The sequence below is a fragment of the Ochotona princeps genome, chromosome 8, assembly GCF_030435755.1.
Source record: "Ochotona princeps isolate mOchPri1 chromosome 8, mOchPri1.hap1, whole genome shotgun sequence".
Classification (NCBI taxonomy): domain Eukaryota; kingdom Metazoa; phylum Chordata; class Mammalia; order Lagomorpha; family Ochotonidae; genus Ochotona; species Ochotona princeps.
The window spans coordinates 39,617,119-39,640,297 of NC_080839.1; the positions used below are offsets into that span (position 1 = coordinate 39,617,119).

General features: G+C 44.0%; 1 protein-coding gene across 3 annotated transcripts in view; it reads left to right on the plus strand.

Moving 5' to 3' along the window:
• The first annotated feature begins 6,385 nt into the window (after positions 1 to 6,385).
• AFTPH (aftiphilin) overlaps positions 6,386 to 23,179 on the plus strand; it is a 69,650-nt gene continuing 52,856 nt past the window's right edge. The window contains exon 1 of one of the 3 annotated variants that reach the window (XM_058667882.1): positions 6,386 to 6,943. The gene's annotated coding sequence lies outside the window, so the exon portion shown is untranslated. Of the gene's footprint in view, positions 6,944 to 7,088; positions 7,344 to 23,179 lie in introns of those variants that run through there. The other 2 variants (XM_058667881.1, XM_058667883.1) reach the window with 2 other exon arrangements.

Consider the following 23,179-nt stretch of genomic DNA (forward strand, 5'->3'; position numbering starts at 1 on the left):
GTACGTTTTTCTTCAATTAAAAAAAAAAAAACCAACTTAGAAAAAAATAGAAAAAGAGAAAGAAACATGAAGGACAGACTCATGAAGGTAAGAGTCGACATTCATATCTGACATTTAAATTAAGGACTGCAAAGGACCACTCCTGGAAGTAGTGAAGTATGAGTGATAATAAATTTAACTATTCTTTCAGGAGGAGTGGCCTCATCAACATGTTAAAGTGGCTATCACATGCATGACTGCCTATTCTACTATTTTACTTAAAAATAACTGGCACTGTAATATCCACAGCGGCAGCCAATGATGGCTGAGATGTGCTGTAAGTCTGAAACACATACCCACAGAATTTTAAAGCCCTTGTAGAAAAATATAGCAAATTCCCCCATTAATGAATATATATGTAATATACATACATTTTAAAGATTTACTGATTTATTATTGGAAAGTCAGATACACAAAGAGGAGGAGAGACAGAGAGGAAAATCTTTCATCTGCTGATTCACTCCCCAAGTGGCCACAACGGCCAGAGCTAAGCTGATCCGAAGCCAGGATCCCGGAGCCTCTTCCAGGTCTCCCACATGGGTACAGGGTGCCAAGGCTTTGGGTGGTCCTCAACTGCTTTCCCAGGCCACAAGCAGGGAGTGGAATGGGCAGTGGGACCCATATGGGACCCCAGTATGTGCTAGGTGAGGACTTTAGCCAATAGGCTACTGTGCCAGACCCTAAAATTAATCTTTTAAAAAGGCAGAAAAAATAGAAAAATTATGTGAACCATAAGTGATATAAAATTTTTTGGTACCTACTTTTTAAAAAAATGCAAAAAGAAGATCAGCTTTAATAATGTATTTTATTTAATCACGTATTTCTAAAATATCATTTTAACATGTAAAAAATGTATTCATTAGGACCTGTCGCGGCGTGGCGTAGCAGCTAAATTCCTCACCTTCCACGTGCTGGGATCCCATATGGGCACTGGTTCTAACCCTGGTGGCCCCACTTCCCACCCAGCTCCCTGCTTGTGGCCTGGGAAAGCAGTCAAGCAAGACCCAGGGCCTTGGGACCCTGACTTCAGATCGACTCAGCTCCTGTTGCTGTGGCCACTTGGGAAATGAACCTGTAGACAGAAGATTTTCCTCTCTGTCTCTCCTCCTCTCTGTATATCTGACTTTGCAATAAAAATAAAATAAATTGTTAAATAAGAAGATTGATTTTTATTTGAAATGCACATTTACAGAGAGAACGAGAAAATAAGAGCTTCTGTGTGCTGGTTCACTCCCCAGTGGCCACAGCGGCTGAGCCAATCTGAAGCCAGGAGTGAGGAACTTCTTCCTGGTCTCCCACATGGATACAGGGCCCAAGGACTTGAGCCCTCTTCTGCTCTTTTCCCAGGCCATGAGTAGGGAGCTGGATGGAAAATTCATTGGCAGAACCTGCACTGGTGCCTATATGGGATCCTGGTGCTGCGGGTGGAGGATAAGCCTATTGAGCTATTGTGTCAGCCCTAATATTTTTTTAAGATATAAAATATTGTAGTTACAGACTAAAATCTTCTTTAATGCTTCTTGAAATTTTAGTAGGTTTAATAAATTTGACGTGTATCCTTATCTATATTTAGATTGCATATAATCTATATACATTTGATATATCTACATATTATCTATAATTTACTATGAAATGTACATCCACAAATTTTTTTCCTTTATTATTATTTTTTTATAATCTTACATAGTTAATTAGGGTACAAACAGTCAAGGGCTATAGAAAAGTGGGTAAGACCATTGTTTCCACACTAACATCATCATTTTTTCCCCTGTATCTGGGGTCAGAGGAGAAACAAAGAGAGAAGCTACACCCACCCTCCCACCCATCCCTGGTCCCCGATGTGGGGCATGCTCCGAGGGTCCTGCTCAGGCAGTTTTGATAGTTCAACAGTTCTGAACTGCTGCCAATCTCGCCATTCCAAGCACAATGAAATCTCTTTAGAATCCACTGGCCGACATAGTCTGTTCATGGTTGGGTTCTGAGATCAGCAGTTCAGTTGGCGAGATCTCCAAAGAAACTTCGTCTGAGGTGATCCGAGAACTGATTCTTGTGTGTGCTTGCCAGTACAGGGTCCGGCACGGTCTGTCACCCCACATGCTGCTTGTTGCAATTGCTGGGTCAGTTCTGTTTCCAGCGCTGTCTTCCATGCAAACCAATAGGTGTTGCAGTGTAGCTCGAGCCTTCCCACTTCATACTCGGCCCTCACGCAAACCAGTGGGAGCTGCAGCCTAGTTGGGGCGACTCTCCATAACCCCTACCAGGCCTGCCCCCTACCCTGGTTCCCATGCTTGCCACTATGTACCTCAGACTTATTCAGTCTGTCCCACATCCCATTTAGCTCTGGTACATGTCAATGGGTAATGAAGCCTAGTTCAACCCAACCAACCTACTATTCAGCCCACACACATACTGGCAGGTGCTGTTCTGTCTAGCCACCCCTGCCCCTGTCCTGGTTTTTGTGCTTTCCAGTGGGAGTGGTAACCCAAGAGGGAGGTGCCCACTACTTCCCTACTAGGTTACTCCCACTCCCTGATTAGGCACTCTCCAGGTGGTTCTGGAGTTTAACTTGACAGATTTAGCCCCCAGTGCCAGCCTCTGCCAGTTGATGCTGCAGCGAAGCCCAACCAACCCTCACCCACTCTAATATTTGCTTGCACAAGTCGAAACAGTCAGCCCAACCTGTCTTTTCCCTGATCTAGCTCACATGAGGCCCATAGGTGTTGTAGCCCTGCCTGGTTTGGTCTGCCCCCATCCCAGCTCACACTCTGAGGTGGGAGTGGTTGTCCAGCAGGGGAGCCCACATTCCCCCTTCAGGTTTTGCCCCCTCCCTCCCTGGTTCTCACATGTGCTGTTTGGGTGCTGCGGCCACATCTGGTACAGCTCTCCTCACCTTGACCCTCCGTAATATGCACTGGTTTGTGTTGCGACCGAACCCAGCCCGACCCACAGTCTATTCTAGTGTTCAGATTCGCCAGCAGGTGATGTGAACTGGTTCAACCTAGTCTGCCCCAACTTATGGCAAATGTATGCCGGTGGGTATCTTTCTCTGGCCTGGCCTGGTCTGGTCTGCTCCCTATTGTGGTTCTTATGCTCACCTGCCAGCAAACTTTTACTGAAATATAGTAAAAGTATCTCTTTAGCTACAGAAAAGATTTCAGAGATCGCCTGCTATAGGGTTTTTTTTTAAACTGAAGCTCATAGGCCCTCTTTGATGAGATTTCAGTGTCTGTGGGTGTGAATTTTTCTAGAGAGAGAGCCAAAGCTTTGACTACGTTCTCAGAGAGATACGTGCTGGTTACGTGTCCTTTGAGGACTGAGAGTTTATGGTCTAGTTCTACTTCCTCTTTTGACATTTAAAGAGACTGAGGTCAAAGTTAAGTAATCCATACAAAATCAGAGCTGTAATTGAGTCTGTTCATAGACCCAAGACTATGTTTATTGCCTTTTTAGAACACCACATTGCTTGGGTTTTATGCTTGTTCGCTTATCGATTTCTCATACAACATAATGCATATCAGATTTCTTTCAGTTTTTGGTTTAGATGGATTTTTTTTTCCTTTTCACTGTTATCCATTGCTGCTGAGGATGTGTTAAAGTTTGTGCATTTGTATGGTATTGGTGGAACTGCAGATTGCTATCATCTTTTGGAAAGTAAGGTGAGATTATCACCTGTCAATAAAACATTATTAGCCTTTTGGCTCAGAAATTATTATATTGAGAAAAGATGCTAATTTTCCCCTAAAGGCCCCATGTACAAAATGCATTGTACAGTAGTAGAAGATACCTCATTGTAGTATAATAGATAAATCATGGTGTACCTACTCGTTGACTACCTTGTGGACAATTGTTAACAATGGCTTTTAAAATGTTCAATTTTTGGAGGAAATGCCTACAATGTAAAACTGGGAGCAAAAAGGTTATAAAATCTGTCAGGGCCAGCATTGTGGCATGGCAGGCTAAACTGTCACCTATGCCCTAACCTGTATGAGCGCCAGTTCAAAAGCTGGCTGCTCCACTTCTAATCCAATTCTCTGCTAGTCTGTCCGGTAAAACAGTAGAAGTACTCAGTCCCTGGCACCCACATATGAGACCCTTACAGAGTTCCAGGCTCCTGGCTTCAGCCTAGCCCAGCCCTGGTTGTTGCAGCCATTTGGGGGATAAATTATCAGATGGAAAATCTCTTTTTTTTCTTTCTTTCTTTCTTTCTCTCCCTCCCTCTCTCTCTCTCTCTCTCTCTGTAACTCTGCCTTTCAAATAAACACATTGGGGCCGGCCCTGTGGTGCTGTGGGTAAAGCTGTGGCCTGAAGTGCCAACATCCCATACAGGCACTGGTTTGAAGTCCCTGGTGCTCCACTTCCGCTAATGTGCCTGCAGGAGCTGTGAAAGACAGCCCAGGTGTCTGAGTCCCTGAGCCTATGTGGCAGACCAGGAGGAAACCTATGTGGTTGCGGCCTGGCCCAGTCTCAGTTGCTGTAGCCATCTGAGGAGTGAACCAGTGGATGAAAACTTTGTCTCACCTTCGCTCAAACTTTGCCTTTCAAACAATTTAGTAAATCTTAAAAATATATAGATAACAACTCTTTTTTAAAAATCTACTTACATTATGATTTCAACTTTGCAAAAAGCCTGCAGTGAAAAACTAAATACAATAAATAATAGCTGGTGTTTTTTCTTCTTCATGCTAATGCTTAGGTCATGCGGTTAAACAGATGATTTTTAAAAGGTAAGAATGTTGTTATTGGTTCCAAATGCAATGAATATAACAAATCTATACTTCAAGATTGATTTTCAATTACAAGTTGGTTGATTATACCTGCAAATCAGCTGATCAAACCTCTGTGACTTTCACAAAATTAGAAGCTGATCTTTGAATTGTTCTTAAGTAAACAAAATTAGCTTCTGTATTTTTCTGTCAAAATCATTTTGTAATCATGTTTTGAAACCGAAAGAAGGGCTTACTTTTCCATGTGTTGATGTTTAAGTTAGTTTTAAAAAGAATTAGTTAAAAGGAAGAGAGAATCGTCCACCTGCAGGAGCCAGGCTCTCCCTCCTGGCCTCCCATATAGGGAAGTCCAAACATGTGAGCCACGATCTGCTGGCTTCCCCTGGCACATTAGCAGCGAGCTGACCAGGAAGAACAGCCAGGACTTGAACCTGTGCTGCAACATGGGATGCTGATGTCACACGCTAGGGCTTAATCTACTGTGCCATAACACTTACTCATAAATTGATTTTAAATATTTCTTTTTTTTTTAAAGATTTATTCAGTTTATTACAAAGTCTCTTCCGTCCGATGTTTCACTCCCCAAGTGAGCCGCAACGGGCCGGTGCGCGCTGATCCGAAGCCGGGAACCAGGAAACTCTTCCGGGTCTCCCACGCAGGTGCAGGGTCCCAATGCATTGGGCCGTCCTCGACTGCTTTCCCAGGCCACAAGCAGGGAGCTGGATGGGAAGTAGAGCTGCTGGGATTAGAACCGGCACCCATATGGGATCCCGGGGCTTTCAAGGCGAGGACTTTAGCCGCTAGGCCACGCCGCCGGGCCCTTTTAAATATTTCTTAATATAGGGTCTGCTTTAGGATCTTGTCATATGCTCTCATTTCAATATTCTGTTTAGTAGAGGCCAAAGTCACCAGTTTACACACACACACACACACACACACACACACACACACACACTGCAGCTTCTGCCCTTAGTCAAGATACATTTATAGTGACATATAGAAATACCCGAGTCTACACACGAACCAAACCAGTAGGGGGCGAAATACAATAGGAAAATTTGACAAGTCATATAAGATTGTCAGGGACTTGAGCAGTAAAAAAAAAAAAAAAAGAAAAGAAAAGAAAATCCAGCATCACCACAAAGCCCTTGGTCCTCTGCTTTAAAGTCATGCGGTTTCCATGTGCTTTACAGCAATTGAGTTGTAAAGAGGCGAGCCTGTTTCAACGCTCCAACTTAATTTGTCTATAACATTGCAGGGGCGGGATAAGCCGTGATGAACTGCTATTGTCCTTATCTTGCCTCTGATTTGTATAATTCCTCCCACCCAAAGGGATGGGCACTTTTCTATGGCTTAGGGCATTTTCCACTCTTGTTGCTGTAGTTGCTGGACTTGGCTGCCCTGAACTGCATTTTAAATTATTGAAATCACTAATACAGAGGTTGGGCATAACAGGGACCTGACAGGGGTTATGATTTACAGAGCGGGACCCCGAGGCTTAACAATAATCATCCTGTAGGGTTTGCAGTCAGATTTTCATAGTAGCCCAGGTTCTGACGGACATGCACGGTAAAGGACGGAGAAAGGTTGGAACTTGTGGGTGGACTCTCAAGAGAAACACGGCTAAATGCACGGCTTGATTCGACGTTTCAAGTTTCACTGGCGATTCTTCCGAAAGGAGCAAAGACAAACAGCCACAATGCTCCATCCGTTAGCAAAATTCTAATGATTTTCTTGAAGATTGACAGTTTCGGCGGCTGCTCACCTTAAGTTCAATTTGTAGCCATCTCTTCTTTATGACTTGTTAAAGAGCCGTTTGCTCCTCGTTGGCTTACATAGAAAAGAGCAAGGAACTGTGAATGAAAAACTCAGTTTTCGGGGCGAAAAGGACAAGCTGGTAAAATATCCTCTGGTTTATGGTAGGGAACATCTGTTTCCGTTTTTCCAAACCCGTGCAATTTTAATTAAAGTCTTAATTCGGTCCTGAGCTGATCACTAATTTCAAAGACCTGAGAAAGGCTCCTTACTCCTGCCGTGAGCGCTGCCGCCTCAGACAGCCGAGGACCGGAGGACGTCTGTCGCCCACAGCTCGGTGACTCTCAAGGAAGTCAAAGGAAAGGGCAAGTTTGCCCGAACCCAAAATGGCGGCGGGCGCTCGGCGCCACGGCGCCTGCGCAGGGGTAAGCGTTCCATGACACCGATTCCCCTGGAGTATCTTCCCCCACTCCGCAGCACCCACCAGCGCCCGGACCCGACCTAGCCACCTGCGCCCGGAAGTGACGTGTCGGTGGCAGCGATTCCCCCGCTGCATGATGGGAGCGTGTGTGGAGTGGGCGGGGGGTCTCCGCGGAGGAGGCGGCGGCGGCGGCGGAAGAGGGCGGAGGGTAGTGGGATGGGGGTCCCGCGGCAGCGCTGAAACTCCGGGTGGGCGTCCATGGCGCTGCTGCGGTGACAGGGCTGCGCACAGCCAGCCTTCCGCTCGCACCAGCTCTGCGTCGGAGAAGCCGGTCCGTCCCCGGGGAGCCAGTTCCTCCCCGGGCCCCTGAGCCATGCCCATCGCGGCCGCCCCAGACGAGCCAGGTAAAGCGCTGCCGCTCCGCTTCCTCGAGCCGCGCGGGGCGGGGAGGGACGGTGCGGGGCCTGGGCCCGGGCCCCCCGGCGGGACCCTCGGGCTGCCCCGCCAGCACCTGCCTGCTGGCCGCGGAGAAGCGGCGGGCTGTGCGGGCCTGCGGGCTTCGGCGCCGGGTGCGGGCACGCCGCTGGTGGCGCCCGAAGCGCGCGGCCCCCTTCGCGGGGAGCCGGACACCCCGGCCGGGGAAGTGCGAGCTGTTCCCTGCCCGGCCGCTGCCGGCTAGCCCGGCCCCTCGGCTTCCACCTGCCCGCCGCCCGGCGCCGGCCGCTCCCTCCCGGGAGCTGTAGAGAAGTTTGGGGCACGGCTCGGGCTTCCTCTTCCTCCCTCCGCCTCCCTCGTGACAGGTGTAAACACCGCTTGCCTGACCGAGGCCCGAGGCCCGAGGCCCGCGGCCCGCGGCGGGTCGGAGTGGGCGGCTTCCACTGGGGTCCTGGAAGCTAGCGGGTCTCGAATCCCGCAGCAGGCGGAGGAGACAGCCCTCCACTCACCCACCCACCCCCCCAAAACTAGCGCGTCCTTTTCTGAGAGGACCTGTGCTGTCCTCTTCTTGGGCGCCTCAAGAAGTAATCTGCGTCTCCTCCTCAAATTGCGTTCGAAAAGTTGGGACCATCACGCTGTAAGCGCCGGGCTTGGCAGGTGCTGCGTGTTGCTTGGGGCGTGGGACGGAGTGAGAGTCCTTTCCAATTAGAAGAGGGGTAGAAGTAGTCACATTCATTTCTCTGTTGGTTTGTGCAAGTTACAGCTTGGTGTGCCCACCCCACCCCCAGTGTTCTATTGGGGCTGAGGGAAGGGGATGACTCAGACATGTAAATAATTTGGGGTAGGGTGGGGGACAAAAGCGATAGTTGCGTTGCAGAGTTCTCGCTGTAGGAGAAGTAGAACTTTACTTTTGAACTTTTCCTATTGTGTAAATCTGCCCTTCCGCTTTTAAATGTCTTACTCGGAATTTGGGGGTGTGGGTGCGGAAGCGAGCAGCCAAAGTTGGAGTGGTGGACAGATCCTTGGTGTTCCATGTAATTGTTGCTTTCAGTTAACTTCTTGGAAATAGTAGGATATGCTAAATTCTAGGGGAACTGCGATTGAGCACTATTGTGTTGATATAATCAGTACAATTTGCTTGCACTTAAGCAATTCATGGTAAATGTTGGCTTTTGTGGTCGTCACTTTTAACACTGCAGGAAGTATGTGTTTAAACTGGGTATCTAGGGTCACTTCTAAATTTTGTTCATAAAGATACTTCATGCGGGTTAAAAGATTCTGTATGAAATTTCTAACCCGGTAAATGGCACCTAGATGTTTCTCTGTGTATCAAGTTAGATCAGTTAGCCATCAGAGGGTAGAAATATTTTAAAATCTTTAAAAATGTCTTTAAAGAAATTCACTAGAATTCAGCTAATATTCAGGACATGTAAGTTTGCTGTTTTCTGGCCTTTTGACCTAGAAGTTGCCTTAAAATCATCTTGTATCAAAGCAGAGATAATGTGTCTGTAATTACATTGATAAATTTTGCAGAGTCCAGTTGTCTGTAACACTCATGTAATCAAGGTGCATCCTATTTAAAATAGCATTTTGAATGTTGATTTGTTCTACTAAGAGTTGGGAAGAAATAGTTAAGGGGTGAAATTTGAGTACTGCGTCATGTTTTGTTTTGTGTGACCCCTTAAAGTGCCTCTTTGGACAGGCAGAGAAGGCCTTATCTATACCATCTTATTAAAACATTGCCCTTTCTTCCCCATCCCTCTCCTCAAAACTCATGAAAAGTCACTGTTTAGAAAATTCAAAATTAGAAAGTATTTGGACCGGCTGTTCATATTCTGATGTTACAATGGATTGTAAACTTAAAGACTTTAAAATTTAAGTTTTACTCTATCTACCTGAAAGGCAGAGTTACAGAGAGGGAGTGTGGGGGAGAGATCCATGGAGATTTTCTCTCTCCCAGAATGGCTGCTGCTGCTGCTGAAGCCAGGCGCGACTGAAGCCAGGAGCTTCTTCCAGGTTTCCCACATGGCAACAGAGGCCCAGTCCTTGGGCTATCCTCCACTGTTTTCCCAGATGCATTAGCAGGGTGGTGGGTTAGAAGTGGAACAGTTGGGTTCAAACCAGTATCCATATGGGATGCTGGTATCACAGGCGTTGACTTAACATGCTATGCCACAACATAGGCCCCGACCGCTTTCTCTCAGCGCTTTCATTTCCCCTTTTTGTAGGCTAGTGAGCCTTTCCAGCCTGAACTTCATAAGCATATTTAATTTTTATGCGGTTTTGAACATATCTGTCATGGATTTTGCATGTCATTTTCGTAATCTTTTCTGCATGAGCATATGTGTATGTGTCAAAATACCATAATCACAGGTCCTTTTGCAACTTTATATGATAACAGCTAACACCCGTTTTCAGTGCTTCCGATGAGCAAGGCGATTTTCTCAGCGCTTTTGCTGCAGTGTATCAAACTCATGTAATCCTCACATCAGCTCTCGAAGAAGAAGGTAGTATTGTCTTCATTTTGCAGAGCAGAAACAGATGAATAGGTACGTTAACTTGCCTAAGGTCAGACAGCTAATCCATGACCAGGATATAACGTGATGCCATGTATATAGTTTTAATACATGTGAAATGTACCATTTGAGTGGCAGCATATGTGCGGAGTAGTAACATCAGCATCAGGTGAGCTTGACGGTCGCTGCTGGAGAGCTGGAGAGGAGCAAAGGGCTGATGAGAGCGCTGAGTTTTTACCCAGCTCTTTCCATCTTCCAGGCTGAGGTGGTTTGGGTAAGCGGTAAAGCAGCCGCAGCTGGGTACTGGGCACTTGCTCATTCTTCCTTTCTCCCCCGAAGCTTTGCTGGTGTGCTTGAAATCCTTCATAATAAAGCTGAGTATTTATCTTTAACGCTGGGGTAAGCTATCACCCGACTTTGAGTATTATATGTTTTTGTTATTGTTTTAATTTGAGAGGGAGACCGCAGATGTGCTGCGTGGGTGGCAGAGGCCCGAGTTGTTGAAGGCATCACCACTGCCTTCTAGGGTCTGCGTTAGCAACAGCCGGCTTCAGGAGCTGGAAATTGAATCCAGGCACTGATATGGAACAGGGACATGTTAACCGCTCTACCAAGCACCCACCACAAGCATTGTGTACTTGGTAGGAGGACAGGGAAGAAGTTACCGTTGTTTTGTGTTGATTTCCTTTTAAAATATAAGGTGCTTCTAACTTAGAAAATGTTTGAAGAATCGGCTTCTCCAGGCCTCTCTGTACTGTTGCCTCCTGCCCAACTTTAATTGCTGCCAACTATCTAGTAGCTTTGCTTAGCACTGCTGGCTGTTTTTTTCTGCCTTACCCTGGGGTGGGAGCTCATAGGCCTGTGGGAAAAGGGAGAATGTCCGAATTTTTCGGTGAGGTTGCCTGTGTGAGAAATCACTGCTCATTTGTTCACAAGTAAAGTGAAGAAAAATAAGATTTCAAACTTCATCATATCTGTTCCTGCCACTCTAAATCCAAGTAACTACCTTAAAGGTAAGCCTGCTAGAGATAAAGTGCTATTAAATTGAAGGCTGGCTCTGTGTGCAAAGCCTGATGTACAAATACTGTATTACTAGGTAGTTCCTCGGTTAAAATTACATGACAAAATTAGAAGAAATTCTCTGTAGATTCTGTTCGAGTAGATACTTCTTGTGCCATAAGCCAGTTGAGCTGGCTGTCTGACAGCTCCGTGTCCTCTTGCTTTGATTCTTGCGACACATACTGATTGCCCTAGGTGCTGGTGACATGGAAATGAGCAACCATGGCAAAGCTCTGTATTTGGGACACACAATTGTAGTAGCAGTAAGATGGCAGATGATGTTAAGTGTAATGAAGATAAAGTCAGTTTGGGACATAGTGAATGCTGACATTTTTATTTGGGGCAGTGTGGGAGGCTTGCTGTTTTATATAAAGTGAACTAAAAGCTCAAGACCTGAAGGAAACAGAAGGAGGGGAAGAGTTGCAGAGGCACAGCCTGTCTGGAATAGTTAGGGAGCTGTGGCAGGTGAATCTGCTGTGGCTGGAGCAGTGAGAGCAAGCAGTACAGGAGTGATCAGTTTGCCGGTAAAAGAGCAAGTATTGGGCCCGGCGGCGTGGCCTAGCGGCTGGGGTCCTCGCCTTGAATGCACCAGGATCCCATATGGGCGCCGGTTCTGATCTCGGCAGCTCCACTTCCCATCCAGCTCCCTGCTTGTGGCCTGGGAAAGCAGTCGAGGACGGCCCAGTGCATTGGGACACTGCACCTGCGTGGGAGACCCGGAGGATGTTCCTGGTTCCCGGCATTGGATCAGCGCGTACCGGCCCTTTGCTGCTCACTTGGGGAGTGAATCATCGGACGGAAGAGCTTCCTCTCTGTCTCTCCTCCTCTCTGTATATCTGACTTTGTAATAAAAAAAAAAAAAAAAAAAAAAGCAAGTATTATAGAGTCTGTAGAAATCCTGGCGACTTTGGCATTTCACTATGTGAAATGGAAAGCCCTTGCAGGATTTTTGACGAAAGATGTCCGATAATCTTTTTTTTTTTTGAAGAAGGCTGTCTCTGGCTACTGCTTAGAAATGATCAGAATGCAAGAGTAAGGAGAAAGAGTCAGGTCGTGGTTGCGATGATACATCTAGAAATGGTAGTGACTTGAACCAAGCTGGGAGTGGGGTTGAGGGGCTAAAGATATGCTATAGCAGTTTGCTTGAATTGGAATCTAATAATTCCCTACTGATGGATCAGACTTACAAAAGCAATCCCTCCTGTAACCTGTGTTCAGCTTACTGCCTACGCCCTTCATAGAGCCTATTTTTAAAAAAAAAAAGATAATTTATTTGAAAGAGCAATTTGATCTTTCCCCTGTTTACTGAGTCACTCCATACAAGTTCATGGCAGTTGAGGTTGGGCTGAAGTCAGGAACCTGGATCTCCACCTGGGTCTTCCACACTAGCAACACGATCCCGGGTACTTGGTCCATCACCTCTTTTCTCGTGGGAGCTCTAGCAGGAAGTTAGATCCAAAGTATAGTAGCAGTGTAGCCTGGACTGCGGTCAGTACTATATATATATATATATTTTTAAAGATTTATTCATTTTTATTGGAATGCCGGATATACAGAGAGGAGGAGAGACAGAGAGGAAGATCCTCCGCCCGATGATTTACTCCCCAAGTGAGCTGCAACAGCCGGTGCACCCCGATCCGAAGCCAGGAACCAGGAACCTCCTCCAGGTCTCCCACGCGGGTGCAGGGTCCCAAAGCTTTGGGCCGTCCTCGACTGCTCTCCCAGGCCACAAGCAGGGAGCAGGGAGCTGGATGGGAAGTAGAGCTGCCGGGATTAGAACTGGCACCCATATGGGATCCCGGGGCGTTCAAGGCCAGGACTTCAGCTACTAGGCCACGCTGCCGGGCCCTGGTCGGTACTATATTGAAAGCAGCCTAACTCATTCCGCCACAACACCCACCCTATTCTATTGTGTGTCTTACTGTTCCTTGATAGTGGCGCCTTTTTTTTTTTTTTTTTTTTTTTTTTGGTCACTAGTTCCCACCTTTTTTCCTTCCTCCCTTCCTTTCTTAAAAATTTATTTATATTGCAAATGTAGATTTACAGAGAAGAGAAATGGATCTTCCATCTGCAGGTTCACTCCTCAAAGGGCTTGCAACAGCCAGAGCTGAGTTAATCTGAAACCAGGAGCCAGAAGCTTCTTCTAGGTCTCCCACTCAGGTGCAGGGTCCCAAGGCTCTGAACCATCTAGGAGCTGGATTGAGTAGAGCAGCCAGGACACGAACTGGTGCCCATGAACTGATGGGATGTCAGTGCTTACAGGTGGAGGATTATCCAACTGAGTCGTTGCACCCCTCGCATTTTTTTCTATCACTTCAAGTTTCCCAGATTCTTTCTTTCATGAAAAATTTTCTTATTTTCATCATTTCTCCTATTCCCAGTGTTCTCTTGTTTGATACCCCCCAAGTACTGTTTTCATTCCTTTTATTGACTTTAACCCTTTACTGAACCCAGCACAGGATGTGTAAATAGTGGGTGTGTTTACTTTTTAATTTTTCAAAATAGAAGTATGGAGAAACAATATAGAAAAGACAAACAGGGGGGAAAACCCATGTTCAAAATGTCCCCTTACTGTTAATTGTTTTTTGTGTATATGTATACTTTGGATCTTATTGTGTGTACATTTTGTAGATTCTTGTTTTCTTTTTAGGCATCTGCACTATTTAGAACCACATTCAAATTCTTCTACTTCACCCAAACCCATATTATCTAAAGCAGTATCCACTACACATTGTATTTTTTTCTGTTTTGCTGTTAAAATTACGAAATGATAATACTTAGTATAGGAAATTTGGGAAAAAGTGAAAATAAAGCTTTTTACCTCATGATGTCAGGGACCCATCAGGAAGTAGCATAACATAAAGTAGCACTCACCAAATATATGCTAAAAGAAATAATAGAAAAGTGTCTGGTCATCATACTGCAAAGAGAAAGCTGTTAACACTTTGTTTTTCCCTTCTTTATTTTTACCTCTGGATTTGGAATTATAGCATACACGTGTGTGGGAATCATGTTGCATAGACTTGACTTTCACTCACTGTTAGGTTGGGATTATTTCCCAGTGTTATTTAATGTCGTGTAAGTCATGATTGCTGCTGACAGTATAGACTGCCATCGGGTGAGTTTCAAGTTACTTTTCCTTTTGCTCACTGAGTGGGTTCTCTAGTTTTTATTATCACAGAAAAGTGTCTTGATGAACAAGTTTGTATGTAACACTTTGACCTTGTCTTTGATTATTTCCATAGTTTGGAGTCTTAGAAACGGAGTTACTAAATGAAAGGGAAAGCCTGTGTGCAATGATTTTATACTCTTTTCTCTCTTATCCTCTCAGATTGTCAGTAACTATGCTGTTTTAAAATTATTTACCTGAATCTTAATTTAGATTTAGGCTTTTCGTGTGATGGGATTGCTTCTTGGCCTTTTGGCTAAGACCAAGTGTATTGTCAGCATGAATGTTTGCATAATTTTAAGAATTTAAGTGGTTGAAACTTGAGATATGTCTCAGTTTGATATGAAATTAAGTTTGTTTAGTGCCATGCTCTAAAGGTATTTTTAAAAGCTCATAGAAAAAACTGTCATGGATTTCAAAATTTTCAAAAGTTACCAGAATAAACTTGTTTTATTTTTTCATAACCTTAATGCAGTACCTTTATACAGGAGTGTATTTCCTTCTAGAGCTATGTTGCCGATCCCAGTAGCTGACAGCCACATGTACTACTTGAAGTGAAATGGGTGCAAATAAAGGTGTAAAATACCCATACGGAGCACATTACATCTATCATAAGTTCATGTTTTGTATTCCGTGGGTTAAGTAGCAGTGTTTTTTGTTTGGTTTTGTTTTTTAAAAGGAAAGATGTTTTTATAATTTCTTTTGAAAAATTTAGAGCACTGTGGTAAAGCTGCCTCCTGGGCATCCTGTATGGGCCCCTGTTTGAATCCTGGTTGCTCTATTTCCAGTCCATCTCCCTGTTAATACACCTGGGAAAGCAGCACAAGATGGTCCAAGGCCTTGGACTCCTACACAAAAGGTACATGGGAGACCTGGAAGGGGTTTTGGTTCTTGTGGCCATTTGGGGGGTGAACCAGTAGATGGAAAACTCTGCTTCCTCCTCTCCCTCTTGCTTTCTGTAGCTCTGACCTTCAAGTAAACATCTTTTTAAAAGGAAAGGAGGGGAGGGAGAAAGAAATACCAGTCTTCTATCTGCTGGTTCATTCCCCAAATGGCTGCGGTGGCCAGGGTTGGGTCAGGTCAGACAAGATTCATCTGGGTCTTCCATGTGAGTTACAAGGACACAAACACAAGGGCCATCCTCTGTTGCTTTTCCCAACCATTCGCGAAGAGCTGGATCTGAAGTGTGGTCACGGATTATGAACCAGTAGTTACAAGGCATGCTGACATTTGGCAGTGGCTTTGCATTCTACACTGAAAAGCCAGGCCCCATATATATATTTTTTAATTTAATTTGAACAGGAGAGAGAAACAAACTTCCCATATGGTGGTTCATTCTCCAGGTGCCAGCAGTCACTAGGATTGGGCCACGTTGAAGCCAGGAACCAGAAACTCCATCCAGGTCTCTTGCATGGATGGCGGGGACCCCACTACTTGAGCAATACCTAGTGTTTCTTTGAAGGTGCACATTAGCCAGGCTCTGGAAGCTAGGGCAGCAGGTCTCGGATCCCGGCAGTTGGATACACACTGTGAATGTCCTGAGAAGCATCTTAATCATTAGACCACTCACTCACCCCATCTGTTTGTTTTTTCAATGTGGCCGCTAGAAAATTAGAGACGGCTTGTTTGTCTTTATTGTATTTCAGTTGGACACTAACTGCTCTAGAATATGACATATGAAGTTCTTTGTGGAGAAGAAATATGAAATTAGAAAGCTGTCAGGTATAAAAAAAATCACATGTTGTATGTAAACCTATTTATGTATTTATTTGAAAGAATTAGACAGGAAGAGAATGGAATCTCCCATCCACTGGTATGCTCCACAGGTGGCCACAGCGGCCAGAGCTGGGACAACCTGGAGCCAGGAGCTTCATCTGGATCTCCCTTAGGAGGGACCCAAGCATTTGAGCCATCTGCTGCTTTCCCAAGCACATTAACAGGGAACTGGATTTGAAGTAAAGTAGCTGGGACTTGAGTTGGCATCCTGAATGGATGCTGACACTTCAGACTGTGGCTTAACCCACTTACAGCCCCTACATTTTTCATAGTACTTGGTTTTCCTCGTAATTTTTTCAAATTGTAAGTGTTCAGTTACAGTCTATAGCTTATTATATTTCTTATACTCTGAAAAATTTAAGTGTAGGAGGACTTTTGGAAGGTTACTAGTAAGCTTCCTTCAGGAATTGATTTCTCACCTAATTCAAGGATGTAGTAGAAATGTTCCAGGCAGTGAGGCTGTCAGTGCAAAGACTGATGTAAGGGAATGTCACCAACGCCCTTGCACCAGCTGTAAGAAAGTGTCGTTTAGATAGAATGTGAAGAGCAATGGGAGAAGGCAGGAGAACAGTTGGAGAGAGAGAAATGGCTTTTAGGAGTATTGCTTGGATTGTGTATGATTGAGTACTAGTGAGGGATACCACATGATGGTAATGATTGGTAGGGTCGGAGCTGAAAATTGCTGCAAGTGTCATAGGATGAAGGGACTTAAGAACTGGAAATGAGAGACAGAAGCTGGAGAACCATTGTCAGAGATGACTGTGAAGTTGGTGGATGAGTGGCTGGGTGTATGGGGGAGCCAAATACGGAATGAGAGATCCCTGAAAGCGGACTAGGTTTAAGGAAGAAGTTCTTGCTAACCCACGTTGAGATCTTTGAGGACTGGAGCAGGACTGGATTATGAAGCAGAATCTAGGAGTTCTAGAATATGGTAACTGTAAACCTCAGGAGGGTGAGATGACTTCAGGAAAGGTGAAACTTGGAAAAATGTATACGATTGTATTCAATACTTAGAAAATTTAGGTTTGTTTTAAAGTCTGTAAGTGTGAAAGTAAGGAATGAGAGGAAGTAAATGAAAACTTACCATTGACATCTGTGTAGCCTAGTAAATGATCTTACACATGCTTATTTGATTCTCAGGGAGCATTTACCTTTTTATTGCAAAACAGAAAATAAACTGGAACTTCCTAACTGTTTAGGGGGCTGGAGACAGTTATGAATAGAGTTTGGTACTTTTGCCATGTTAATTATGTAATTGTTTCCCTTAGTGCCAAAATGACATCTGAAACCCTATTCCTGTTTTTGTTTTTATTAAGCAAGAACAGATTAAGACTGATGTGGTGGGCATTTGACTCAGCAGCTGGAGTTGACATTTGGGATGCCTGCATCCCATAGCAGATACCTGGATTGAGTTCTAGCTGTCTGGCTTTGATCCAGCTGATGTGCACCCTGGGGTCAGCAGATAATGGCTCTAGTACTTGGGTCCCTGCCACCCATGTGGGAGACCCAGATGAGTTCCAGGCTCTTGACCTCAGCCTCCATAGCCTTGGCTATTGCAAATGAATCACTGTATGGAAGATTTGTCTCTCTGTGACTTTCAAATACAATGAAAATAACCATGTTAAAATAAAATCCTAGAATTATCAGAGTTGGTATTGTGGTACAACAGGTTAACCTGCTGCATATGACCCTGACATTGCTTGTGGGTTTCAGTTCAAGTCCCTGCTACTCCACTTTCAGTCCAGCTCTCTGCTAGTGTATTTGGGAAAGCAGCAGTTCAGGTGATTAGGCCATCACATCCGGGTGGGAAATTTATACGTAGCTCCAGGCTTCTGGTTTAACCTGGCCTGGCCTGGCCATTGTGGCTATTTGGAAAGTAATGCGAAATTTCTCTCTCCCTTCTTGCATCTCTCCCTTTTGCCCTTCTCCTCTCCCTCCTCTCCCCCCGCCCTTTCACCCTCTCCTCCTTTTCCTCCCTCCTTCCATCCTCTCCCTGTGTAACCTTGCCTATCAAATAAATCAGTAAATCTTTTGATATGATAAACCATATATTTATCACCTCATGCAGCATCTTAATTAAGGGGGAATATTGAGTGCTTGTTGTCACCACTACCATGAGACTTAATATTAGAGGTGTTGACCAACACAGTTAATAGGGAAAAATAGACACATACGAACTGAAAAAGAAGGGTCTAATCCAATTTGCTTACATAACTACCAATAACTTTAATTTATATAAACTGCTTGCCAGTAGGATGGAGTGAAAAACCTGGGCCGAAACATTCTTTATTGGTAACAGATTTTTGTTTGAAAGGCAGAGTTAAACAGAGAGAGCTTCCATTTCCTGGTTCAGTCCCCAAATGGCAGCAACCACTAGAACTGAGCCATTCTAAAGCCAGGGGCCAAGGACTTGGGCTATCCTCTGCTGCTTTCCCAGGCTGTAAACAGGGAGCTGGATTGGAAGCAGAGCAACCAAGATGCAAACTGATCCCCATATGGAATGGCAGCGCCACAGGTGGAGGCTTAGGCTGCTATACCATGGTACCAGCTTCAGCAGATTTAGTTGTTGTTGTTGTTGTTAAAACAGTTACCAGTTTCTGTGTTTAGGTATGAGGGAGATTTGTTCTTGGAGGACCATTTAGCCTAGTTTTAAGATGCTTACATCCTATATCAGAGTAGCCACACTTAGGACCTGGCTGATGCAGAGCCTGTGGGGCAGCAGTGATGGTAATCTGATAATCAGGTTCCTGCTGCTCCTGTGAGTTCCACCCCCCACCCCCAGGGCCACCTGCCAGCTGCTGCAGGCACTTAGGGAGTTGGCCAGCAGATGGGAACTCACTGGCCCCCTGCCTCTCTCAAGAAATGAAAAAATTTATATTAAGAGTAAGGAGACTGGGGCCCAGCGGGATGGCCTAGTGGCTAAAGTCCTCACCTTGAACAAGCCGGGATCCCATGTGGGTGCTGGTTCTAATCCCGGCAGCTCCACTTCCCATCCAGCTCCCTGCTTGTAGCCTGGGAAAGCAGTCAAGGACCACCCAAAGCCTTGGGACCCTGCACCCGCGTGGGAGACCTGGAGGAAGTTCCTGGCTCCTGGCTCCTGGCTTCGGTTTGGCATAGCACCGACCGTTGCGCTCACTTGGGGAGTGAATCATTGGCTGGAAGATCTTCCTCTCTGTCTCTCCTCCTCCCTGTATATCTGACTTTGCAATAAAAATAAATAAATCTAAAAAAAAAAATTAGGAGATTGGTTCTGAGTGATTTGTTAATGATTTATCACTTTTTAAATCATTCTATCTTAAGAATGATAAAATTTAACATGTTAAATGCTAATGTAATAATTTTCAAAGCAAGATTTCTAGGAGGATTTTGGATATTTGCATATATATCTTAAAGAGACCACAGTGGTTTTTAGTAGGTGAGTGAATAGTGTTTATGCCTCACCTAACTCCCAACCGGGTTTTAATGTTTTTCCTTCCTGATCATTGCTTTTTTTTTTTAAATTATCTATTGTGCAGTGGTTTATCATCTCTTGTCTCAGTTGTTCATTGTGTACATGCAAAAATATTGACCTGGATTATTTGCAGATACAGTTCTTCTGCAATGGGAATCACAATCTGAAGTATTGTTTTTTTAAGGCTTTTGTTTTCAGTATTTATAAAAAGTAATGAACTTTAAACAAACTATTCTCATTTGACTTTTACATTTTTTTAGTAGTGTCATTGTCCTTTTAAAAAATAGTTCCAGATATCAAAATTCAAATGTACTTTTACTTGAAACATTAACAAAATATTTGAATATGCATTGCTCTAATAGTTAAGTCATTATTTCCTCCTCTTTTTGTATTTGAGAGTATTACCCTGTGTCCTAATGGGGCAGCAGAGGATAGCTGACTGTCTTATTTGGCCTCAGGAGTTTGCTTGAAGCAAGTGTAAGTGCTACATCTAAATAAAAAGTTAAGGCTTAATCAATTACCAATAACTTGGTTTCTGAAGTAGAGCAAAGTTCTTTCTTGTTGCTGTTATTCACATACTTATTTCTTAATGTCATCTTCAGGAAAAAAATGTGATTCTTTTAAAAAGAAAGAATATTTAATGGAAGGAGTGATGCAAAGAGGGAGCGTGCCAGCTCAGGCTGAAGCCAGGAGCAAGGACTCCGTCCTGATCTCCCAGTGGCTGGCAGGCCGAGGGCTTGGCCATCTTCCACTGCCTTCCTAAGCCGTCAGCCGGAAGCTGGATAGGAAACAGCAGCTGGGACTGGCACAGACTCTCTGATACTATGTTAGCTTTGCAAGTGGCGGTTTAAACCCACTGTGCTAAAATACTACCTCCTGTAATTAATTTTTTAAAGACTTATTTATTTTTATTACAAAGTCAGATATACAGGGAGGGGAGACAGAAAGATCTTCCGTCCGATGATTCACTCCCCATGTGACCACAATGGCTGGGGCTGTGCCAAACCGAAGCCAGGAGCCCAGATCCTTTTCTGGGTCTCCCACGCGGGTGCAGGATCCCAAGGCTTTGGGCCATCCTCAGCTGCTTTCCCAGGCCACAGGCAGGGAGCTGGATGGGAAGTGGAGCTGCCAGGATTAGAACCAGCACCCATATGGGATCCCGGCTTGTTCAAGGCAAGGATTTTAGCTGCTAGGCAGTGGTGCTGGGTCCCTGTAATTAATTTTTTAAGCCTGCCTCCCCCCCCCCAAAATTGCATAGCATTAAAATATACATAATTGTAAATGAAGCTTCTAAAAGAAGTACACAAATTACTTCATAAGCTTTCTGGTTCATAGGAAGTAGTACTTAAATATTTGTGATTTGGAATTCTTCACATCTAGAGCTATCTAAAATACATAATTTAATGTTTCAAAGGTTGTGCAATAATTTGATCATTTAAAGTAAAATTTCCAAGTTTCATTTTTAAGAAAAGTATGAAAGATTTAATGTTATAAATTCATTGCTTTTAAAGCATGAATTTAAAATGCTTAGTAATATCAGATAAATGTGTACAACTTTAAAAATATTTGTACAATCAAGTCAATATAGGAAAAATCTTTTTTTGGTTAGAAATAGTGCTTTGAGGCCCAGCACGGTAGCCTAGTGGCTAAAGTTCTTGCCTTGCAAGCTCTGGGATCCCATATGGGCGTCTTCTAATCCCAACAGCCCCACTTCCCATCCAGATCCCTGCTTGTGGCCTGGGAAAGCAGTGGAGGATGGCCCAAAGCCTTGGGACCCTGCATCTGTGTGGGAGACACAGAAGAAGCTCCTGGGAGACCTGGAGGAAGTTCCTGGCTCCTGGCTTTGGATCTGCATAGCACCAGCTATTGGGGCCACATGGGGAGTGAAACATCGGATAGAAGATCTTCCTCTTTGTTTCTGTATATCTGTATCTGTTGAAATAATGTAATTTAAGAATGTACTCTGTTCTTGTGTCAGACTGGGGAGAGTTCTTTGTTTTAAAGGAGCCCTGATCCTTCAACTTGCATGCTGGAAGAAGTAATTTGATTTAGAGTGATTGGATCAGAAGGAAAAAGAGTACTTTCTATCCTTTGGGTTATGACCTATTTTTGGTTTGTAAAATCAGTTTTGGGAGTCATGATCAACTTTTAAGAAAAAAAAAATTAAATTGAACCAAAAATGAGAGTACACAGAGAGGAAGGGCAAAAACTGTGAAACTTTTTGTTTTCAGTGTTTGTTGGATCACCATGTAAGATGTTTCTTCGGTGAATCCTGGACAGGACATGAGAAAATCTACTTCAAATGATAGACTGATTTTGAATCCAAAGGTGTTTGGTACATTGCAAATAATAAATATTAAACTTTTTTTTTTCCTTTTGCCCTTTAGCATTTTTCCCTCTCAGGAAAAAGTAAAACTTTAAGCCAAGCAAAACCACCATTTAAAGGTCAATCAGATAGAAATGTGTTTGCTATGGAATTCTTTCCATAGTTGTCAGGGCTGATTAGTGCAGGTGGACCCAATGATGATATTACCTGTGTATACCCTGCACATGAACATTCATGACAATGTTTTGGAGTATGTTCTTAGTTGATTTTTTTTTATATATTGAAAGATTGTATAATTTCCTCCAAAATATTTTCATGTGGGAATCATTTGTTTATTTAAAACTTGTTGTCATCTTTGGATTATTGATTTTTTAAAAACTGATTCATTATTTCTTTTTGTTGTTTATTTGAAAGACAGCAAGACAGATTTTCCTATCCACTGGTTCACTTACCAAATACCTGCAGTAGTAGCCTTTGTTATGTCAGGCTCAAGTTACGAGTCAAGAACTCAATATGGATCTACCCCACACACGTGTCAGGGATTCCAGTACTCAGGCCATCCCTTGTTTCTCCAAGGGTGGACACTGGCAGGAAGTTGGGTTTGGAAGTGGAGAGGACTTGAACCCAGACACTCCAGTAAAGCATACCAGTCATCCTCTTGCTAGACCAGACACCTGCCCCATGTCTGGTTTCTGTCAGTCACTTTGCCTTTAGGTTGCATTTTTCTCTTAATTGCTAAGTAGCCAAAGAACAAATTAAAGTGAAACTAATAGCATCGGTAGACTTAATGTGTAAGGTAAATATACAGTTACATAGGTCATATTTTAAGGGCATATTTGTGAGTTTTGGATTATCTAGGGTATCATCTAATTTTTTTTTATTAGCTCAGTTACTTGCATTCTGACTGTTCTCAGTTTTATAGCCTTTAGTAAATGCTGCTTTCTCTAAAGAGGTAAGTTACCCCTTAGGTTGGCACTTGTAAGCATATAGACAGCATACTGTTAGAGGAAGGGTAGTTGCCAGGACCTGCCAAGGTGTACATTTTTTGATTGCAAAATGTCCTTTTAGTTTTGAAGTTCCACAAGAAAGTTATGATGATTTTGTTTTTTCCCCCTCAGAACATGCTGGACTTTTGAGGCTTAACTCATTAGTGTTGACCAGAATACTAATATAAAGCCGTACAAGAAGAAATTGCTTTCAAAGAGGTCAACTGATTGCAGAACCTTCTGTGGGAAATTTTTCATGAGGTAGTTGCTGGGGGTCAGAGAATGATAGCAAGGGGCGTTATTAGGAGTGTCCATTGTAGCCTCCCGGACTGGTGACAGTAACAGGCATCTCCCCTGATGCTGAGGAGTCTTCTCAAATCAGATTGAATATTCACATTACTATGTCTGTTAAAAGCATTAACAAGGGCTCACATCTTGGAATGCCTACAGTAGCCAGGTTCTGAACTGGCTACTGTATTTCCTGCTAATGGGAAAGCAGGAGATCCTGGTCCAAGTATTTGG